The 24,912-nt window shown below is 33.6% G+C and overlaps 1 pseudogene; it reads right to left on the reverse strand.

Moving 5' to 3' along the window:
* Positions 1-11,426: 11,426 nt before the first annotated feature.
* The window catches only part of LOC137641433 (uncharacterized), a 92,536-nt pseudogene continuing 79,050 nt past the window's right edge, over positions 11,427-24,912 (reverse strand).

Genomic DNA, 24,912 nt, shown 5'->3' on the forward strand with positions numbered 1-24,912 from the left:
CTTTCCTTGATGATGGTGCTGGATGCGCTGTTTCGTTCAAGTATTTCTCAGCAGCAGAGTTGTCAGTGGAGGCAGCTTCTCCAAGCAGGGACACATCAGAATAACACATAATTACTCTACTACTGGTGCATTTAACAAAAATTTACACTTAATATTGCATTGACGTAACAAGAAAAGCCTGATTACTGTTACAGTACTTAACTGTTTAAGTCTTTTACACTTAAGACACTCAGAGGAGTTGTTATTGACAATAGGCTGAACTTGAAGATGGACGTTGGCCACAAAGTGATGTAAACATTGTCTCCAACTGGGATGATGGTTCCTTTCTGTGTGGTCTCAAAGGCCTCCCTTATACACACTGAGTCCGTGCTTTGCATGTTGATACACTGGTCCTAGAGCAGGGGAGACAATATTTCTTTGGAATTTATGTTATATTACATTGCCAGTTTTAGCTTTTTGCAGTCAAGTTATTAGAGACCACTAAAGTAGGTTTTTCCTTTCTCAAAACCCTTTTCAGAACCAGCTTTCTTGTGTAATAACTTTAACTAACAAAAAATTTGCTATAAAATCTATCCTTCACGCAAGAGAAAAATAAAAGAAAAAATACAAGTGCAAGAGAATAATATAATTCTAAATAACTTTCTTTTTATTTCATTGTATTGGATTCCCTGCTCAAGCCTTAAGCATGATAGTCCTTGGAGATCACACAACACCTCAATCTTCAAGCAACTCTTCACTTATGGGAAAAGAAATTAAGCTGTAGGAAATATTGTTTTATTAGTAATACAGATGCAATAAATTCAGAAGATCGATCCAAATGGAATATATTTGAGATGTAAAAAGTTTGGCTTAAAAAAGTTGGATGCGAAATGTCAAAACAGAAAGTCATTCCATAAAGTTTTCTGAACATGAGTAAAAGGGTTATTTCCAATATATATATACTGTACATATATATCTATATATCACATGTAACAATCTATCTACCTCAAATCCTGCTGAGATAGTATTTATGTAATTAAACATCTATATATCTCTGAGCATCACAACAAATTAACTTATCTTCATGGGACATTCTACATTAAAAAAGAAAGATAGTAAATTCCTCTGAGTAATTCAGTCCATGGACAACTATGCATTATACCATATATATTAATAAAAATAAATCATGGAAAAATATCAGTTCTGCAGTTGGAAAATAACATGAGATTTCATAAGTAGTATAATGTAGCTTATTACTAACAGATCATAAATGATGCCAAATATTTGTAATCAGGTTAAACTACTTGCCACTTCCTGATGTATCCTGAAAACAAATTGAAAACTGTATAGTTGTCACTATTGAGGTTGACATATGCAATTTGACAGATTTTTTACAAGCACTTTTCCAAATTTCAGGGAAACAGGGGATTAGCTAGAATAAAAAACTACGCCAATTGTTCCAAAAACTCAGATCTTCTTACATCACATAAAAACTCTTGATGTCTTTTCTAGCAAATTAGGTATAAGTAAAATATAAGGACAATTTAAATTTCATTAGTTTCAATGTTTACAACATTCACAATATCTAATTTAAAACCAATGAATGATGAACTTATGGATAAATGAAATTGGAATTCAGTCCATATTAAATTTGTAAGAACATGGATATCATCAACAAAATGCATAAAATGAAAAAGTAAAAAAAATAATAATCTAATAATTATGAGCTTAGCTTTCTCTCTTGATCCCGATATATATATATATATTTTCCATTTAAGATTTAAATGCCATGGATTTTTTTATTTAAGAAATTGAATTGTCACATAAAAAATAGGTATGCAAGGTATATTAATGTCTTTACCAATGAACTCTAATATGGCATCTTTCTATGCTTTTCTTGGGTCAAATGATTTAAAAATAGTAATTAATCACAGATAATTAAACACCCCCATAAAAATCACATAATTATTTAAATGAGGACTCATATCTATTATATAAATTATATATATATATATATATATATATATATATATATATATATATATATATAATATATATATATATATATATATATATATATATATATATATCCTACATATAAGGGAGGGATCAATATACAGTACGTCCAAAGTGCAATTGAGAGGAATAGTGAATGACAAGCCTAAGCCGAAAAAATGGTGCATGATACATTAATATGAATGGTATTCGTACATGTAGGTATAGTTGAATATTGTCAAATCTCTCTCTCTCTTCTTTATCATGTTATTACTAAGTCAATCAAAATTTTTGAAATTAAAAAAAAAAAGAATAATTATTGTTAGTAATTCAAATTCTTTGCAGGTTTTTATTGTGATTTTTCAAGGAATCTAAACACCTGATGTGATAATTAAAAACGTGGCCTTACGGGTGTAATTGGGGGAAGTGTGCTGTTTGATTGATTACTCTGTCTGTGTATAATATATATAAATATATATATATATATATATATATATATATATATATATATATATATATATATATTGTGTATACTGTATAATATATTTATTTCAGGGACGTCAGTATGCTTTCTTCAAAGATACGACCATACCGATAAGTGTAACACTGCTAGAATGAAAAAAAATAATAGTGTAAATTTTACTCTTCAATCTTAAGAAAATTATTGTTTCTGTAAATTTATAAAAAAAAAAAAAGAAAAAAAAAACACTGTCTCAAGCATTTAATTATAAAATCTTACTCACCTCTGCAATACAAGTTTTGCATATACAGGGCATTTTTTTAAACAGCATCAAAAGATAAAGTACTAAAATCCCGCAATTTTCTGAGCTCAAATATGTAAAAGAAAGAAACATACATTGTTATATTGTTTATAGAAAGCGTTTGAAATGGAAGACTGAAGATAAAAGGAAGATGAGATTCCTTGCAAGAATGGCGTTTTAAAATATTAAATTTCCAATAGCATTGTAGTATTCAATAACGATTTATTTATCAATTTTCAAACTTATTGTTAGTGCCCCTTGAAACTTGCAACAGATAATACTGATTTGACGTAGCATGCAACTAACGCAGTATTTTTTCATTTGGAATATAACAACTCCTGGAGCACTTTATCTGACATTAATACTGGAAGCACGGAGGAAAAATATTAAACTTAGTAAAAGGGAGCAATCAAAATATTGAATTATATACAGTACATTAGAATTCTTTTCAACTATCTGAATACTGTACAGTATATTACAAAACTGATACAAAATAATGCAAAATTGTGAAAATTATTTGGTTTCATACTCTTCCTGTAGTATGACTAAAGGTCCTGTTCGCTCTGTGAAAGTGGCACCAGTATTAATCTTAATTTCAAAATAAATTTTTATTGGATTATACAGTACATCCCAACAAGTTAACCCATTTACCCCCAATGGACATACTGGTACGTTTCACAAAACTCATCCCTTTACCCCCATGGACATACTAGTACGTCCTTGCAAAAAACTGCTATTTACATTTTTTTTTTTGCATATTTTTGATAACTTTATGAGAAACTTCAGGCATTTTCCAAAAGAATGAGACCAACCTGACCTCTCTATGATGAAAATTAAGGATGTTAGAGCAATTTGAAAAATATATATTGCAAAATGTGCTTGAAAAAAAAAATGCCTGGGGTTTAAGGGTTGGAAAGTTCCAAATAGCCTGTGGGTAAAAGGGTTAAGACTGTGACAGAAAATTGCAATTCTGTATTTGCCCATTTATCACAAAATCTAAAAAAAAGAATTACTTTAAAGAAAGCAGCTGGGTAAAAGGATTAGCCACTATAAAAGTAGTAGTATACTATAAAGGTAGAGAGAGCAAACACCACAACTTTCACTGTGTCCCACAAAGAAAATATTCATAAACAATGGAATACATATATGGCTTTTGCTTCATAATACATTAATGAAATAAAGACTTGAGTAAGGAAGAATTCTCACTATTCACTGCTACCATCAATAAATCTCTGCATTTATCCACTGCTCTCCTAAGTACATGTACTTACATAAAAATATCATAGATTCTCCAATATAATCTTTGAGTAATTTGTCCCTAAATCCATAAATTATTGTTTTTTTATACAAAAAATACAAACATAGAAACCTATTTAGAACAATATTTAGGTTAGGAAGAACGAAATTTAGAATACCGTATAGACGATAGAGTATATGATGCATCGAGACATAAAGTAATTAGTTGCTACGAACAATAATTATAGTTACAAGATTTCACAGAAGGGTGGCAAGTAAAGTAGATAAAATAAGGGACACATGGAACACAGAAAAAGCCTGAATCATGTATTTTCCCATCACATAAAAGAAATGCACTCATTGCATAACTTGGTACAAAAGACCATCATAATTTCAGTGAAATACAAAGGTATAATGTATTTATAACAAAAGAGTCTTTTAGGTTTCATACACACCTTCACAATAACATAGTTTTAATGAAACATACCGGTAATTATTCAACAAAGGGATAACATTTCTCCTTAAAACTAATTATGAGCCAGAAAGAGAAGTCCGAGACAACTAAATTCTTATGCTAGAACGACAGTGCTGGAGGGAATCAAAATCATCATCACAGGGTGCTTATCAACAAATGTATAGCCATGTGCTCCTAAAAACCAGTCACACAGACACAATATTCTATTCCAGTTTGATGTGCCATCAAATGAAAAAACCGAGGGAAATAAAATCTTAGGAACATGAACAAAACAACTTTCAGCTATACTGTAATATGCTTGTGGTTATAGCCTTGTGTAGTACAGTAGATATGAAAGTAACGTACAGAAGGTAGCTTTGATTAAAAATCACTGCATATGTATAAAACACAACAATGTGCTTCTTTCAAGTTTTTCGGTTACATAACCTAAAAAGTTTCAGCTATAATATGCTTGCAGTTATAACCCCGTACAGTCCAGTAGATATGAAAATACTATACAGAAGGCAGCTTTGATTAAAACTCACTGCATATGGATAAAACACAACATATATGCTTTTTTGAGAAGTCTTTCACTGACTCGCATACATTCAACCATCTTTGCCCATTAAGGCTAAAGAAGCCAGTGTTTAGCATATTGTAGTAAATTTCATAAAAAAAATATTTAAGAAAATCCATGACAATGATATAAACCAAACAACGTTTCCTTGGAAACTGGGAATATAAGTTTAAGGTAAATATTTTGTTGATATCACATTACTAAAGAAAACCTTACTCCTTTGGCAGTAATAATTAACCATAAGCATAATTAAACTTTAAAAAAAGGTATTCCTTTAATTCAAGATTAATAGATTCTAAATGGTTCTATATTAAAGTGAAATATACTTTGAATTCTGTAAATAATTTAAAAGCATTTTGATGTTTCTGTAACAGTCGCCAATTGGTTTCGGAAGCAAGTTTCTTAAAAGTTACTGCACTATGCTCATAGCATCCTGCTTTTCCAACTAGGGTTGTAGCTTAGCAAGTAATAATAATAATGATAATTATGATCATGTAAAAAAAAAATATATAGTACTGCACTTTATTACTGTACGTTGTAACCAAAGAGCTGAAAGCAGGCAAAAAAAAAAAAAAAAATTAGTTATGTAGAACACTAATATGAAAATTCTCCACCTCTCAAAGAAAATTACTGAAAAAATACATTAGGTAATTTCTCTCTTTGTCTACTTGTCTGTCTGTTGGCTTAGCTTTTTTTCTCTTTCAATATACATAATTATATATGTATATACATACATATATATACATACATAAATATACATATACATACACACAAAACAACTAAAGTCATCATCAAAATCTTTGGGCATTTTAAGGTTATGATATACAAAGCCATCATCAAAATAAGAGATGGCCAAAAAATATATTAAAATTATTAAAAACCTTCTTAGGATGAAAAACATGGCCACACAAAATACTGTACAGTGCCTGTATATTTTTTCTATTTGGAGGGGTATTATTTTTCTTTCCAATAACGGTAAATTTTAAAAAGGTTTCTTGCAAAATTATTCACATAATGATCAAATGTTATATTTGAAAATTTTTCTTCATTCGCTAAAATCATCTTAATAGTTTATTCAGCACCAAAATGGTTTCTAATATCAATTTCCCTTTAAAAAAAATACATGATTCATGCTGATTACCAAATAAATTGTTTTTAATAACTAGCTCGGGCATAATAATTATGATAGCATTGAATATACTTTTGACAAAAGTCAAATACGAACAATCAATTAGTCCATAATTATCTTTTTGGCATTATATTAACACCATATAACTCCTTCACAATAACACAGAATTGCTACCATTTGAATTAAAAAAAAAAAAATATGCCCAATGACATTATTCATGCCTTTTTGTCTTACTACCTCACAGATGCAAAACTTGCAAATACTGTATATCGAAAATCTCGTCAAGTGGGAAGTCCTACGAATATCAATGGGTCAAAAGTATTAACAAGTCTCAATAAAGCACAACACAAATGACTTCTTAAACTACATGAGTTATGCCTGTTATTAAGGCATTAATGTGCTTGTATCTGCTTCTGATAAATAAAACTCTCTTCCAAAGGGAGATCCAAATCATTAACTAAAATTAGAAATAAGTAAATGGTGGAATTTACTAGTTCAAAAATTTAGGAATGACTATTAATATGGAACCGAATCTGCCACACGTATCGGGTTTAGTGACGATCCGTCCCACCACTAAAACGTTGATATTCCTACGGCAAAAGAATGCTAATGTCACCTTTTGAAAAGACATATTTTAAACGAGAGTTAATTTGATAATATTGCTATATACTAATTTCTAATCGTCTGGTATGTTTTGATGAACTATTGAAACTGTATTGATATGAAGGTAATTTCTTTGAGAAACTTGGCCCCTAAAGTATAAATAAGTCAGTGCCAGACACTAATATCACAAATGATCTAACAGGAATATTACCTTCATTATAAGATGAATTCTATGCGTGATCTTAGAAAGTAATACCTGAAACTTTTGGTCACTATTAGCAAACACTGAATATTATCCTTACCACAACATAATATGATCATACACATTTGTATATACAGTGAAAGACAAAAGTTTGTTCACAAAGTGATAAACAATGCATTAAAAATTATAAGATGGATCCATAAAATAAAAACCATATGCAAAGAAGAACTACTTATCTTGGAATCCTTGTCTAGGCACTCTTAGAAAAAGTGATATTTACAAAATGTGCAATATATCTCATATACATACAACAACTTATTACATTTTTATACAATCAATAAATCTCTACAGCAAACAACTTTGCCTGAAATATTTCATGGTTCCAGTAATTCACATCGGGGAAATTTCTGTATGGCACTATTCTCAAAAATGGACACTTTCACCCAAAAGTAAAGCTTGACTATAATCTCAAACATTCTGAATACAAATATGCAGTAATAGCCTTAGCATATACGTACATATGTGCGTACTAAATCTATATACAACTGAAGAGAATGTGTAACACAGTTTGTTTACGGTAATACGAGTGAAAAAAAAAGTGTCACTACAGTGAAGTCTGACTTTTGTCCTACACTTGGTATAATGTGCGCTTTACATTAGATCACTAACGAGACAGGTCATTTTCAAGAAATGGCCTTTACAATGTATGGTTACTGAGTGCAGTCAAAGCCCATTGAAGTGATATATTAAAGGCAGACAAATGGGTTTACTTAGAATATCAATTCAATCTAACATTGGTTATCAAGGATCCTGCGGAACCCCATAGAGGAAATAAAATATCATGAAAACTGTAGGACCACACTACAGTATATTCAAAATATTTCACCAAAACGTTTCTAAATACGTACAGTATTGAACTACTTTTGAAAAAAGTATGAGAAATATATCTACCTTTATCCTTGTATGATACTCTACAGCATGTAAAAAAGTCTACAAAATTTACAGTTACAGATGATTATAAAACATTACTTAACAGTCCTTACAGAAAAATACAAAACCATAACATCTTATCTTGAGTTTATCTGAATCAACAGATGTACAAAATACACTAAAGCACTTATTTTGATGCAAATATGCTGTATGCTTTCCTGTACGGCAATAAGCAATTATGTTTAATTCTCTGCTTTTAAAGAAATGCTGTGAAATGTCACAGAAGATATTTACAATCATGAAGATGTATTTTGTATATAAATTTTCTTAGATGCAAACAAAATGATAAAAAAAAAATGTTAAGTAACTCAGCAAACAACTGTCTGCATGTTGACACGAATATTGTCCTTCATTTCTATCCATTCTCTTCTCTATGGCAGACTGTTCTGATATGAAATTCAGTAATATAATTTGCAATGGCCTTGACAACTACTGATGTTACTCTAAAGCCCAAGAATAATGACAGTAATCCATCATTGCCAGGCGCATTATGGTTACTGCTGTATTTTGATATTCACAATGATATAAAATGCAGTTTTTTATGTATCCTGTGCAATGTATTTATTATATCTATGAGGCTCCCCTATTGTTCGTATTGCTTCATCTCTATAGGCACAGTTTAGTCAAAATTTACCTTTAATAATATATTTTCAACATTTTAAATTTTCCAATTTTCTTCCCCTTTCATAGACACATGCCTCTAGTAAAGGAATTGGAAATTCTATCAGTAAGCAGCCCAGCACTGAAGCACCAGTCTCTCTCCTTGTCCTTTCAGGTTCTCTGTCATTATGGTTTAAATAAGACATGCTACAAATTGCTTAGATATTACTGTATTTTAAGATGACTTCCTCTGTATTTGTTAGCAATTACTGCATGGAGTGTTCAAGGGTAATCATTGGCATCAGCTTCAGCTTAACACTTACGTGAACTACAAGCTTTGTCTGTCAAAGTAGGCTTTACGGAACATAAGAATATTTTGTTTTTTACTTCGTTTAGAGCCAATAATAGTTTTTATGTCAAGAGCTTTCCTCATTTTATTTCTACATCCCTTCTTTGAAAATAAATGAAGGCAAGTCATCATAAAACACATCTCCTTGTCTGGTGAGAGCCGTTCAGTATAATATGGACAAAACTACAGCCATTATGGGTAGTTTCTCTATTTTTTCTTTTTTTTGTTCGATTAGGGCCCTTAATTGCCCTCTGACCAAAAATGCAATACCCTTTCTAGGTTAAAAATATCATAAATCTTTCTTTGGAAGGAGTTTAACAGCAGCTTTATCATGTACCAAGTCGATTTTCACTAAACATTACCTTAAAGAATCCTGGTTTGCTTGTCAAAATTGATGGGCTCTAGGCTAGAGGTAGGAGAGGATGTTTGTCTAATTAATATGGAATTCAGTAAACCTATAACTCTTATCTACTAAAACATGGGATTTCATTTGATAAACAATCAAAAGTATCATTTACAGAGAATCTACTCGACATTTACCATTAGAATATTCCATTATTCTCTTAGCAGCATGTGTCCATTGAAGGAATACATGGGAAAATTTAAAAAATCTTTACAGGTAAATGAATATCAAACCAAGCTACTAGAGAAGCAATATGAACATCAGGTGAGTATAGAAATAACAAATTTAATCATCAAAATTCTATTTTTCCCTTCACCTTCAAAAACAAATTCCCAGTTTCTTCTAATATTCTTCTTACCCCATAGTATGAGTCCCCCACACCAGAGCATACAGTATAGCTGACTTATCAGAATTCTTGCATAAGAGATTCACCTGTGTTGTCATCATAGTTAAATGCAGAACTCTACCATACATCTGTGTACAGCAGAAGTACAAACAGTATATACATGTAGGGTACTTCCTCATATAAAAGTAGTGCTATATATACATACTGTCTATATATATATATATATATATATATATATATATATATATATATATATATATATATATATATATATATATATATATGTATATATATATAATATATATATATATATATATATATATATATATATATATATATATATGTTTGTATATGCAGTAAGACCTCACTAATCCATCTATCAATAACCCTTAGTGTTATAATCTGGCTGCATTTTAGATTAACAGAATTTTTTTTTAAAGTTTACTACAGAAAATGGGGGAAAATTAAATATGAAACTATGTGAAATATAAGTTCGATTATCAGACAATTCATTCGTTAATGAAAATATATAAGGCTCATTTCCAAAGGTCTTTTAATTGCCTTTAGGCTCATTCACAACCTATTTTCCTTCCTCATACTGTATGTCACCTTTCACCATTAGAAAATACAAATAATCTATCATATGAAAAATATATTTTTGTATATATTTGCCTACTGTTAAAAAAAATAAAATTTTACAATACTATGACATCAATTTCTCGCCGATACAATTTTATATCGCACAGATTTCTATATAAGCAAAGGTGAAATTCTGGCAATTTTGGCACTTAGTCTACAGTACATGGAATAATAGGGACAAGTGAATATTGTGATATGCAAAAAGAATAAAAAATTACAGGCTAGAATGAATTAGCAGGTATCTTAGAAGAAAAATACAAATGTAATTGCTTGTCATCCTTGACTAAATTGAGGTAAGGAACACGTTAACATGTGTAACACTAAATGAGAGACAGGGGCTGTCCCCTACCATTCAGAAAATGATGTGCATTGTTAGATTTGAAAACATTTCTTTTATCTAACTTTTATGGCATAATGCTAAAAGGGGTTTGTTGGGTTACAACCCCTGGATCAGGTAGGGCTGGGTTCTCTGTTAGATTAAGTTGGGATACTTCCTACTACTTTACTTTCATGACTTGGAGCCCCTAGGTCAGGTTAAATTATGGGGTGTTCAAGCGCCCACGGTGGAGCCCAGATCGTTTCATACATAGGGGGCTGGAGATACGAAAAACAGCGTTTACACCAACAATAATGGTTAGAAATGCATAATACTAGGTGAAAAACAGCCATTGGAAGAATATATGGTTTATGCTTTTGGTGAGAAAATAAAGTATCATAGTACAGCATTGCCAATTAAAAATTATATTTACAAATACAGTACCTGTAGCAAAGTTGTCTACGCCATTCAAAACTAACCTATATCCTACGTCATTTCTCCGTGATCTGAGTAACCCTCCTTGCATGGCAGTTCTCTGGTCTTGGAAAATTTACGTGCATTAGTGAACTTTCACTTTATTTTTCAGTGCTTTTGTATGTGATAGTGCTCCTTTTGGCTCTTAGAAATAGGCCTCAATGCATTTATAACTTTAAAAATCCTGATTATGTGATTTCTTATTACATAACTTAATAATAGATTATAGCATTTGCTTGGTAAATCAAGTAGATTGGCTGATCCAACTTGCTATTCCCTTGTTATTGTATCCAGATTAGTGAATTCTTACTGTTGTGTACTCATATATATATATATATATATATATATATATATATATATATATATATATATATATATATATATATATATAGATTGATAGATAAATAGACTGATATAGATAGATAAATAGATATATGTGTAAATGACTGAGGTCCAAAATAAATTAATGACTTAAATGTCGTCACAATCATTACAAACATCAAAATTCAGGAATTTTACTTTGTGTAGAACTATTGATCATGAAGGAAAAAGGTCGACATACACCCATGTATACAGGCGACGAAGTTGAACGTCCAATGCTTTATATTTGGCACTGTTTAAACCATCCGACTTAAACCTCTTTTTGCCGTCATATAAGTACTGGTATCTGGAAAGAAACATATTTAAAATTTTATTAAAAATTTCCAATTTTGAGGATGAAACATCAATGTCTGCAAGGGCCTCAGTATCTATTATAGGAGTGGTTTGTGCGTTTACTCTTTTCTACATTTCTAATAGGGTGCACCTTAAGCTAAATTAAGAAACTAGCTGCAACTGGAATGTCTGAGAATATCACAAGTTTTTTAAGTAATTAGTATTTTTCCTAACAATATAAAACTGAGTTCTCTAATAGGAATACAAATTCAGCGAAGATGAAAATCAGATGTTAAAATATTATAACGAGATGTCAGTAGTTACTGGTGGGTAGCAGAGAAGCCCCAGCCCCTGCCGTCTCACCGAGTAGCCACTGTGACATTCATCAAAGGCTTGAGGGGTGAATGCAGCGCTGTCTTATCCCCTAAGCCTGACAAGGCTGAACTAGGGGCCCACCAAAAGCTTGGGCCTCTGCAACTTTTTTCTTCATTTAGTGTTAATGTTAAAACTATGGATTATTTACTTCATTTATAATATCATTTTAATAAACTGTACAAGAGGAAAGAGTGAATTTGCGAGGGAGGGGGGTCAATTGGAGGATGTTGACGGGCCCAAAGAAGTTGAAAGTCTAGGGGTCCTGCCATGGCTTAATACAGCACTGGGTGGATGAGGCCCAGAGTATAACTTCTTTTAAGAAATTACTTAAAAACATTTGTGATTTGTTCCCATACGGGTACAAACCCTTGTCCTTCAATAGGAGACTTATCCTTCAGTGAGAGGAAATCCCTGTAAACAAACAGGCTGGTTCAAAATCCCAGGATATCATACACATGTTCCTTAGGAAGAGCAGTGTTGACCCCAAGCCACATACTATGACCTGAAAGTCAGGTGATAGGGCAAGGTTTTTGTCGTAGAGAGACGGTCATAGAGAAACCTATACCACCAAGGGATATGTTGTCTTCTATGTAAGGTAAGGCTAATATAAAATGATGAGCTTACCTAATGATTCATCCTCCCCTCATCAGGAGGATAGGGGAAAAGCACTTTTACCTTAACCCCTTTACTATGAGGCAGCAAATCCACCTTCAGTAGTTGTATACAAGTTTTGTTACCATTCGATATCCATGCACATTTACTCTATGATAACCTACATTTCCATGTTTATTTGTTTTGCTGCTGATTACAGAATAACATTTTCATAAATTTGCTTTATTTTCTTTTGTACTTCACTCTAAGCAAACAGAAAATTCTTTCTATTCATTTTGAAGTGATTATATAACAATTTATTAATTTTATTTTGTTATATTTTACTCTAAATAATAGTAAAGCACTTGGCATTCAATTTGGAGATTGGCGAGTTCAATTTTATTGTATTGCATTAAGTATTTTTATCTATAAGAATGTCAGGTTTGGGCTGAAATATTCAATCAACCCACTTTTAGCCAACTCCAATCTTCCATTGCCTTCCAAGGGGTCAATAATGACTACTAAGGGCACCTGTTATAAATTACTGTATAGTATAATAATTCATTATAAAGTATTTTATGAAGATCCATGGTAAACCACCTGAGTTACTGTGATAACAAAAATATAAATTTTCTGGAAACAAAAGAAAAAGTTAAGAGAGTACAAAATAATAAAACAATTTCATAGCTATATTTATGGTCAATAATTATATTGTGGAGTACAGGCATAATCTTGGAAAATTAGCATTTTATAGAAGATCGTTATCATAAAGTAGCTTAACACTGAGCCCTATTTCTACACTCTAAATGGGCTCACACAAGATTTTACTCTTGAACATGAGACAGAAGTAGGGTAAAAGTTAAACAAGTTTAACAATCAGGTAGTATGAAACCAAGAGTAATGTTATGTGCTTTGTAAGGCATATTGGAGTATCATTCTCCATAGTGTCATATTATAGAGCAGGGGTTTTCAACCTCATTTGTTCTATGCACCCCTTTTCACCATATGTTAGAATGTCTTTCACCCCTCCTTTTCAAGATCGTCTGCCTCAAAAATGGGTTTCAAGTATTATTCATATAATACAAAAAGCCTTTTATTTTTTCATATAAGTGCCTATACATATACAATTTTACTTGCACTTTTTAATAGTACTCCCCGGGGAGCTCAAGGCAATAAAAAAATCATTTTATCACTTTGGGTTTGCGATTCTGTGGTCCCAATTCCCCCTTGAAAACCTAAAATTCTGCCCTGGTTGAGAACCTCTGCTATAGAGTATCTGCTTAATCTCAAACATATCAACTACAACAATTATATCAATAATAATACACAAGCAGGTTATAAATGACCCTTGTATGATAATGAAACAACATCCAATAGATTTTGTAGATTTGAGAACAAAGCTCTCAGAAGGATATTGGGAGTGAAATGGGAGGGCAGGCTTAGAAATGAAACTATAAGAGAAATTACTTAGTCCCATGTGTGGGTGAGATCATGATGAGAGGTAGATGGAGACAGTTTAGGTATGCTCTTTGTACTCCCCAAGAGAGATTAATTCACCAAACTTTTAACTGGGCTCAATAAAGGCACTAGAAGAGTTGGAAGACCCAGGCCTACATGGCTGAGTACTATGAAGTGTGAAGTAGATGATGAATGGAGAAGTATTGATTTAAAAGCTTAAAATAGAGATGACTGACAAAATCTAATTGAGGCCCTAAGCGTCAATAGGCGTAGGAGGAGTTGATGATGATGTATACGAATCACTTTTCATTATGTATTAACCCTTTTACCCCCAAGCTATTTGGAACTTTCCAACCCTTAACCCCCAGATGTTTTTTTTTCAAGCACATTTTGCAATATATTTCTTTTAAATTGCTCTAACAGCCTTAATTTTCTTCATAGAGAGGTCAGGTTGTTCTCATTCTTTTGGAAAATGCCTGAAGTTTCTCATAAAGTTATTAAAAATATGCAAAAAAAATGTATAAAGCAGTTTTTTGCAAGGATGTACCAATACGTCCATGGGGGTAAAGGGATGAGTTTTGTGAAACGTACCAGTACGTCCTTTGGGGGTTAAAGGGTTATAAAGGCAATTTGCAAGCAAGAAAAATCCATCTTTAAAGGTTATCTTAATTCTACATTTACTTTTAATCAAGTATTTCAAACACAACAACATAAACCATTCATCTTACCTTCTAGGATTTGGTTCATCTTTCCTATGGGAAAGCATCGTATAACGGCCGATGTTTGCAGGATAACGGGAAATAAAGAATCCGTAGAATTTTATTCGATTGGACATATCGTCATCTTCACCACCCCAACCCCAAAATTTATTACTGAAACCATTGACTGTCCTGAACTGACCTACTGTCATTGCACTCACCCCTCCAAAAATGTCATTGTAAGGTAACCTGGAAGGTGAGAGAACACAGAAACGTTAGTAGAATCTATTCTTTTGTTTATCACTCGGCTATCATTCAACCATATGCATTTGACAAACGACTATATTTTAAAACAATGCAGTTCAAACTTCACAGAAACGTGAGTAGAATCTATTCTTTTGTTTATCAAATGACTATTATTCAACCATATGCATTTTGTTTATATGGTGGCATATGGCAATAACAGTGCTTGGGAAAGTCAAATAGTAACAAATATTTTCATTACGGTCAGTCATGCAGTTCCATCCCACGAATCCATGTTGTGGTATTTAATATAAGGGGGTTATTTAGCTTCAGATAAATTAAGGGATGTCTTCTTCTGGCTGGATGTTCAAGAGGTTTATTTCTAAATAAAAATCTGTATTCCTTTATACTTATCGAGGGCACCATTATGATTTACAGACAATTCTTGTGCTGAGTTTGTTAGCTTAACCAGCCTCTTTTATTGAATAATATGTTCAGCTTATGGCTGACAAAGTTCACGTAAATTACTCTAACCATAAAAGAAAAAGTTCTTTTAGCTCATGAGGAAATCCAGAGAGGACTAGGTTCATGGATTATAGGGAGGAAGATTAGGTCAATATTACCCAGGCTATGACCAATCTCTCACAGGGTTGGTAGTAGTGAACTTCATAAAGCTTTTTACTAAATTTGCTACGCTCCTGCAATCTGAGATGGAGGATGCATCTTCAGACGGAAGCAGTGATATCAGCCTGCCCCTTTCTGTATAGTCGATGGCTTTACAATAAAATAAATAAACCATTCTGGGAATACAAGCGGTAACATGCAGATATAGGAAAATTCTTTTAAGTTGATGATTAAGGTATGCTGGTTTTGCTTTCAATATTAACAAACAAAGATTGTTTATATTTGTTCAAATTCAATTAAACATTACAGCATTGACTAAAGTGACAGTTGCAATCTCAAATACAGCAATGCCAGTTAAAATATACTAGATTCAATAAGAGGTATTGTAAATTATCACTAATTCTATAAAGTTACCAAATGCTGTACCATATTTATCATTAAACCGACAGTTTAATAGAGAAATGAATTTAGTTTCAAATAAGAAATCGGCTTAGAAATGAAAACTTAAATAATAATAATTTCCATTTAAATGCAATTTCTATGTTTTAACCTTCGTATTTTTATATTCTGCAGGGACGACTTCCATACATCAACAAGGCTTTGAAGTTTTCTACTAAACTGTATACCAACTATGTAAAGTATTACCTTTGAGTTTTTGCAAGATACAAAACTACCGGTATGCACGTTAATACTGTACTAGTAAAATAACAAGCAAAAATGCTTTCAGACTTACTTGTAATGCATAGTATCAATTGCTATAGACATGTGACGTGGTTGTTCCGGACAGGTATAAAGATTTCTGTCATCTTCGGGTAATAAATCCACGTCGTGAAATATGAAGCAGTCGTACTGATATTGCTTGAGAGCTTCCAGTGCTCCAACATTCATTAACATTGCTCGATTGAATTTTCCACTGCCTGAAAAATTAAATTTAAAATTAACTCTTCATTATATATTCTCTTGTAGCTAAGAAGCTTCTTTACATCTAAATTACAGAAGAAGAGTGCAGTACTGTAATCATTTGTAAACATTGACTTCTAAAGTCTATTGACTAACAATAATTCATTAAATCCAAGATCATCATTGCTTGTTAAAGACAAATATCCTATGCTCAACTTATTCTATAATTTCTTACTTTCTTGACAAGAGATTCTTCAAAGCACCAACAACAGATTAGTTATGGTTTATTGAATCTTTTATTATACATCTTTTATAATTTTACTCATTCAAAATCAATAATGCTTCATTAACATTAATTTTCATAACTAGATACATCTTCAAATTACTGTAATAACATTTGTTATGTTGACTCTCCAGTGATTATACTGTACTTCAGCATCACAAATCTGAAAATCAAGTTACTTTCCAACACCTAGAATACTTAAAAACTCTATTAGCATTGTATATGGTACAATGCTTATGTATCAACTGCACTTTTAATGTCATATCCATCTTATACTTGATGCAGTTGGGATAACCAACATGATTTTTAAACTAAAATCAATTATTTCCATACTTACACCTCTGTATAGAACAAACTAATGAGTACCAATTTATCACCTTCTAGATAAAACAAAGGAAATCGTACTCTTGCCTTTGTACACTTCCTCCTCTAAATTTGCCGCCAATTACCTTCTCTATCTTCTCTTATCTATTGAGATGACACAGACAGCCATGGCAGTGGCAGAGAGTTAGCAAGGGGAATAAAGCCAAACAATGCTTCAAATTTAAGTGGTCATTGCCACTACAATACCTCTAGTTTTTTATTTCGTGTTATAGGAATTTATTTGTGGACGTTTTATCTTTAGATGTCTATGAGTAATATTTCTATGGTTTAACTTCTATGTTATTTAGGTATGTCTACGGCTAATCCTTCTCTAAAATGTTGCTTTAAATGCAAAGGAAACAGGTTTTACTCCAATTCAGTTGTGACAACCTATCTTTTGTGTTGACGAGGCTCCGAATGTCTTCTATCCCTTCGTGGGCCTGTTCATGAGGACAAAAAGCTTTGGGGGCATAAAGATGTCTGTATACCTTAAATTGTCCTAATTACAGTAAAATTTAGGAAGGCTTAATGGAGCAGAGAGGTTTAACTAAAAAAAAAAAAAAAACACAGTATGTGTTGTTTAATAAGAAACCAATCTTTGTAAGTGATAGCAAGGAAAATATTGTTGAAAATGGTAATAAAAAAAAGGGCATTTAAATTTTGGGCTTTAATTGGCACTGAAAATTTAAAAAAAAAAAATTTCAGGATGTAAACAAAATTATATATAAAAATTCTTCATATATCTTAAGAAAAAAAAATTCTCAACACTTGAAAGTGTAGACATATCATTGTCATACTGACCTGCTTGCTCAACAATATAGATTGCATAATCTATCTGTTGTCTCTGAAGAATTGGATGAATATGATATATAAACATAGCAAGGTGTTTGACCCTGGTCTCTGTAAGGGACTATAATGGCAACGCGATGCCTCGCCCGACACTCAGCCGGTCGGAAGCGACCTCCAGGTTCCAGCTCGGGGTGACCTCGCTCCTGCTCTTCCAGTGAGGGAACAGTGCGGTTTATCTTGACGACTCCCACTGGAAAAAAATAGTTATTATTTGATGGAAAGGGAAGGCCGTAAAAAATAAATCTTTTTGTAATAATATATACAGTACATATATACACAAAATAACAAAAACAAATGCAGCCGTTTCTAGTCGACTGCAGGACAAAGGCCTCAGTAATGCCAATTCATGTCTGGGGTTTGGCCAGCTTTCATCACTGTGCTAGCGAGATTGGTAACGATGGAAGATTTTTGTCGAACCAACCTTGTATAGGTGGCCCTGACTAATTGAGCTTTGCTGATCCTGGTGATACGCAAACCCTTTCACCACATTAAGGCATCCCCACTCGGAAAACGATATATATGACATAACAAAAATATAGAAAATAGTTTTCCAAAAGAATTACGGCATATCCTACATACTAAAGTAAACAGAGAGTACATTCACCTAGATTCGGGGGCACAGGAGGACAGCGAGCTTTCTCTTTGCTGAGTAAGACCCTTGAGGTTTCTTGGGCACTGCCACTGGTACCATTGCTACTTTTGGGGTATCTTTACTTGAGCTAATCTTGGATTTTTGTGGTGATTGGCCACTTTTAGTGTTGCTATCATTGGGTTTTTTGGACGGGGAAGCACTGTCTGAACTCATATTAGACCTGCTAACGTGAAGTGCAGTTCGTGCTTTCACTGGCTTATTTTTTGAAGTGGCGCTCCCCCCTTCTCCTCCTTCGCCATCTATCGCGTTGGCCAGCGTATCGTTGTTGGCCTGTTTTTTACTTTGGTCGTCGGCCTCGATCATCTGACGGAGAAGAGTCATCTTCTCCTTCTCTGGACGAGCGGGCTCTTTGACTTCCTTACCACCAATTAATAAGGGCACTGAAGAGAGGGACTGGTATGTCGTGTTGTGCAACGGGATCACAGTGACAGGCTTTTCATTAGCCCCATGGCTCCAGGGTAACTTGTTACTGACCCATCGCACCTGTGAAAGAAATGAGACATTATTACTCTCTCCCTGGCACTCAATGCGGCAATTTCTTTACATACAAAAATTGCAAATACTTGGAATAGACTTCCAGAATAGACTTCCAGAGGATGTTACAAAAATTGCAAATACTTGGAATAGACTTCCAGAGGATGTAACAGTAACATGGTAAACGAGTTCAAGAATAAGTTAGACAAGTTCATAAGAACTCTCTTAATGCTTAAACTCAATCGCTCTACCAAAGAGCAAATGGAGTCTCTGTGGATGGACTAAAAGTCTTTGAGACATCCAAAGTCCTTGTAACTCTCTCTCTCTCTCTCTCTCTCTCTCTCTCTCTCTCTCTCTCTCTCTCTCTCTCTCTCTCTCTCTCTCTCTCTCTCGAACTGACAAGGAATAACAGATGTAAGAATGTAAGAAACATTTCATATATCATGCAGTCAAAACACAAGAACAGGTAACTCACCCTAGACTCAAAAGTCGAAAGAGACTCCTGCGAGGAAACATTTACGTAGAAGAGAGGGTCGTAATTTCTGTAAAAGAGTATGTTGAGAGAAAACTGACCCATTAATAGCAAAACAAGCACTATAAGCAGGAACTTCCAGAATTTTGGTCGACACGAGGCCATCCTGAATGTTCGAAGCAAGAGGGAACTATAGGCTGCTCCACTGGACAGGCACGGGTCAACTCCATCATCGGACGATGGAGGCTGATACATGGTGCCAGCTGAAAATGGAAAAATTGGAATAGTAAAATTATAGTGGTTCAGAGTTCTTTCTATCTCTCTGCTTCACTTTTCCCTTACACACTTAGGTAACAACTGCATTATTATTACGCACTTCATTATAAGTGACTGAAGGATAAAACTGAATCGTGTGCTGAAATGTCAATTATAACAAGATTCTAAGGTACAATTGGATACAGAAGTCCCCAGCACACCTAACTACGAAGCTGTGCACCCAGATAGTGTAGGAAGTGTTGGCAGAGATGGAGGACGGGGCTAAACACATGAACTTGCCGTGCAGTAAGGGTGTGGATGAGTACACTTCTTCAGAGAGAGGTGTACCAGGAATTCTTGTGTCCTACTGTACATTTCTGTCTTTAATACAGCTGCATTTCAACTAGGAATACTTTTATAGCTTTTTAACTTAATACTATTACTTCTTACAGATAATCTTTTTGCTTTCAATTCGATTTACTTATTCGTAACCAGAATCTTTGTTAAAATAAAGGAACATCATGGACAGTAATTTTTATTTGTATTAGTTAAAATTATTTTCAAAAGATGATTTTTTGTTAAAGAAAATATATCAAAAACCATATTGGGTAAAAATGTCTAAATATGGGTTTAAACATCTTCCTTCCAGAACTAAATACTGCTTGAAAAATTGGAACTGGGACTTGAGAGAATTAGCAACATGCAGAGAAAGTTTAATACAAGCATTATTATGAGATAGCAAGAGGCTCTAAAAAGATGAATTAGTTAAAGCAAAAGTAATTGAATCTTTGTGGTAACGTCCTTCAATGGCGATCGAGTCCTGTTCAATATCGTTATTCCTTTGGTCATTGCAACCTCACCATCCTTGTGAGCTAAGGATGGGGGTTTGGGGAGCCTATAGGTCTATCTGCTGAGTCACCAGCAGCCATTGCCTGGCCCTCACTGGTCGTAGCATGGATGGAGAGGGGACTTGGGCACTGATTATATGTATATATGGTCAGTCTCTTGGGCAATGACAATGTCCCTTGCCTCTGCCATTCATGAGCAGTCTTTAAACCTTTAAAAATATTTCAAAAGCTCTGGCCATCAAAATGACTTAATCATTGTAAAGGTAAAGGTCTCTGGTTTTCAGTATACAGTATTATCCAAAGAGATGCTCACCAGAACGTCAGCCGAGTAAACCCAACACCCTACTGCTGTGCCCAACCACAGCAGTATCCTCCCCAGTAAACAGTTTAAACTCACGATCCCGGACTGGGATCGATCTGCTACCATGTAAATGCAAGGCGAAGTCACACTGGTGGTCCTTGGGAACTTATTTTTCTCAGCAATTTGGAAACCATTATTTTTGCAGACGTTATTAATCCATCATCACGAGATTATGACCTTCAGATTATTCAGGTAATTATCTAGATTTTAAGTCATTATCCCTTGATAAAAAAGTATTATAATGTGTAATAAATTAACAGGATCACCCAAACAAAAATGGTCAATACAAATATAAATCAACGTCTGTTTTCTATACTGGTTTGGCACAAACCACTCACAAGTTTACTGTAGATAGAGTAAATTTAAACTTTTAAATAATTACACTTTTATTTCTCTCTCTCTCTCTCTCTCTCTCTCTCTCTCTCTCTCTCTCTCTTCGTTCAGAGTGCCTAAAACGTTCGAGATATGACGTTGTATTTTCGTTTTTACCTCCGCCAACGAAGTTGGAAGGTTATGTTTTCACCCCTGTTTGTGTGTGTTTGTTTGTTTGTGAACAGCTTCCTGGCCACAATTTTAATCGTAGAGTCATGAAACTTGCAAGGATTAACTGTTATGTAAAAAGCTGGAAATGATTAAATTTTGGAAGGTCAGAGTCAAAGGTCAAGGTCACGGTCAAGCAAAATGTCCACTTCAATTAAACAGACTTCAAAACATGGTTCATATTTGAGTGTATGAAAATCCACGCTAATTACTGTATGTTAAGGTCACAGGTGAAGGTCAAGGTCGAGAAATAAGCTGCAGCAGCGGAGGTCTGCACTCAACTAAGTGCCCCTCTATTTTTTTTTTCAAGAACCAGGAGGCCAAGTACAGCAATTTACTTTACTGATTTGAAAAAAGACCAGAGTAGCTGAGCCCTTGAGCCAGAAAGATATTATAAGATATGTTATCCTCTTTCCCCTGACAGGAAATAAAAAGAGCGAGCTTGGGATAGAGTTCTCTTGCTTGAGGGTACACTCGGGCACACTATTCTATCTTATTTCTCTTCCTCTTTTTTTTTTCAAGTTTTTATAGTTCGTATATGAAAGATTTATTTTAATGTTGGTACTGCTCTTAAAATATTAAATTTTATTTGGTAATTACTTTTCTTGTAGTTTCCCTATTTCCTTTCCTAGCTGGGCTATTTTTCCTGTTGGAGCCATAGGACTTATAGCATCCTGCTTTTCCAAACTAGGGTTGTAGCTTTGCAAGTAATAATAATAATAATAATAATAATAATAATAATAATGATAATAATAATGGTACGAAGTTCAACATTCGGTCACCCCCAACGAGAGAGAGAGAGAGAGAGAGAGAGAGAGAGAGAGAGAGAGAGAGAGAGAGCGAGAGAGAGAGAGAGAGAGAGAGAGAGAGAGAGAGAGAGAGAGAGAGAGAGAGAGAGGAGAGAGAGAGAGAGAGCTGTAACTACTTTTTTGTAACTAATAAAAAAGGTCATATAGTGCACATGGTCTGAAAAAAATTAAACGGAAAAAAAAGTTATTCTGAAGTACAGTTAAAAAAAACGTAATTTTAATCGGAAATTCTCCGTGAAATATACTGTCCTCAGCCGTATTTCAGTAAAATCCAGGCGACCGTAATTTTACCCTACTTTATGATATTTTACGGGTTGGTGACCGCAATATCACTCAATTAAATCAATCACTGGTTACATCAACACTTGCATTCATTGCACAAAATCTACAACTTTTACCACGATTCCAGAAGGCTAAATCATTGCTAGATTTTTGGTCAGAAAGCCTCTATAACGTTTTAAACCTTCCTGAGGGGATATATTACAGCCAGATCTTTGCTCAGGCATTCTTTATAACGTTTACTTTCATTAGACACCCTCTACAACGTTTATCATGATTCCAAAACCTTCTTTAGAACGTTTACTTTCATTAGACACCCTCTACAACGTTTATCATGATTCCAAAACCTTCTTTAGAACGTTTACTTTCATTAGACCCCCCTCTACAACGTTTATCATAATTCCAAAACCTTCTTTATAACGTTTACTTTCATTAGACCCCCTCTACAACGTTTATCATAATTCCAAAACATTCTTTATAACGTTTACTTTCATTAGACACCCTCTACAACGTTTATCATAATTCCAAAACCTTCTTTATAACGTTTACTTCCATTAGACACCCTCTACAACGTTTATCATGATTCCAAAACCTTCTTTAGAACGTTTACTTTCATTAGACCCCCCTCTACATCGTTTATCATAATTCCAAAACATTCTTTATAACGTTTACTTTCATTAGACCCCCCTCTACATCGTTTATCATAATTCCAAAACATTCTTTATAACGTTTACTTTCATTAGACACCCTCTACAACGTTTATCATGATTCCAAAACCTTCTTTAGAACGTTTACTTTCATTAGACCCCCCTCTACATCGTTTATCATAATTCCAAAACATTCTTTATAACGTTTACTTTCATTAGACACCCTCTACAACGTTTATCATAATTCCCCTTCTTTAGAACGTTTACTTTCATTAGACCCCCCTCTACATCGTTTATCATAATTCCAAAACATTCTTTATAACGTTTACTTTCATTAGACACCCTCTACAACGTTTATCATAATTCCAAAACCTTCTTTAGAACGTTTACTTCCATTAGACACCCTCTACAACGTTTATCATAATTCCAAAACCTTCTTTATAACGTTTACTTCCATTAGGACACCCTCTACAACGTTTATCATAATTCCAAAATCTTCTTTATAACGTTTACTTCCATTAGACACCCTCTACAACGTTTATCATAATTCCAAAACCTTCTTTATAACGTTTACTTCCATTAGACACCCTCTACAACGTTTATCATAATTCCAAAATCTTCTTTATAACGTTTACTTCCATTAGACACCCTCTACAACGTTTATCATAATTCCAAAACCTTCTTTATAACGTTTACTTCCATTAGACACCCTCTACAACGTTTATCATAATTCCAAAACCTTCTTTATAACGTTTACTTCCATTAGACACCCTCTACAAACGTTTATCATAATTCCAAAAGTAAAAAATCATTGGCTACAACACCACATGCATTCGCTGTTCAGGCTCTACAATGTTGACAACTTATTCAAAAGGCTAAAATCGCTGGCTTACGACACCACGTACACTGACTGCAAAACTCTTGCTGAAGAGTTGGAAGACCCCAGGGCTACATGGCTGAGGACTATGAAGCGCAAAGTAAATGATGATGAATAGAGAAGTATTGATTTAAAAGCTCAAGATAGAGACGACTGACGAAATCTAACCGAGGCCCTTTGCCTCAATAGGCGTAGGAGGAGGATGATGATGATGACTTATAGAGGCTGTTCAGAAAATGCCTGGCTACATTTATTCCAGGATTTCTATCGTTTTTTTACGGCAAATTTTTAACAGTGTAACTATTTGTTCTTAAACATCCGTTAGTCATCTTGAAAACAGCTCTGTCATTCCAGAGTTCTCTTTCGATCTCTTCGGCATCATTCTTCAATCTGCTTCATCATCATTGCTTACAGGTTTACTGCGCTTGCTTGCAATCAAAAAATGGCTAACGGGCAGGAAAACGCAAAGAACTTCGATGATCATTCACTGGCACCGTTAATAGGAAGTATTATGGAGTATAACAAGTTTTGCATTGATGTTTATACGAAAGGGAGCAATGAACTGAATTTGCACTATGACATTACTAAAAGTTGTTCGATAATTAAA

This window comes from Palaemon carinicauda, chromosome 5, assembly GCF_036898095.1.
Source record: "Palaemon carinicauda isolate YSFRI2023 chromosome 5, ASM3689809v2, whole genome shotgun sequence".
In the NCBI taxonomy this organism is placed as follows: domain Eukaryota; kingdom Metazoa; phylum Arthropoda; class Malacostraca; order Decapoda; family Palaemonidae; genus Palaemon; species Palaemon carinicauda.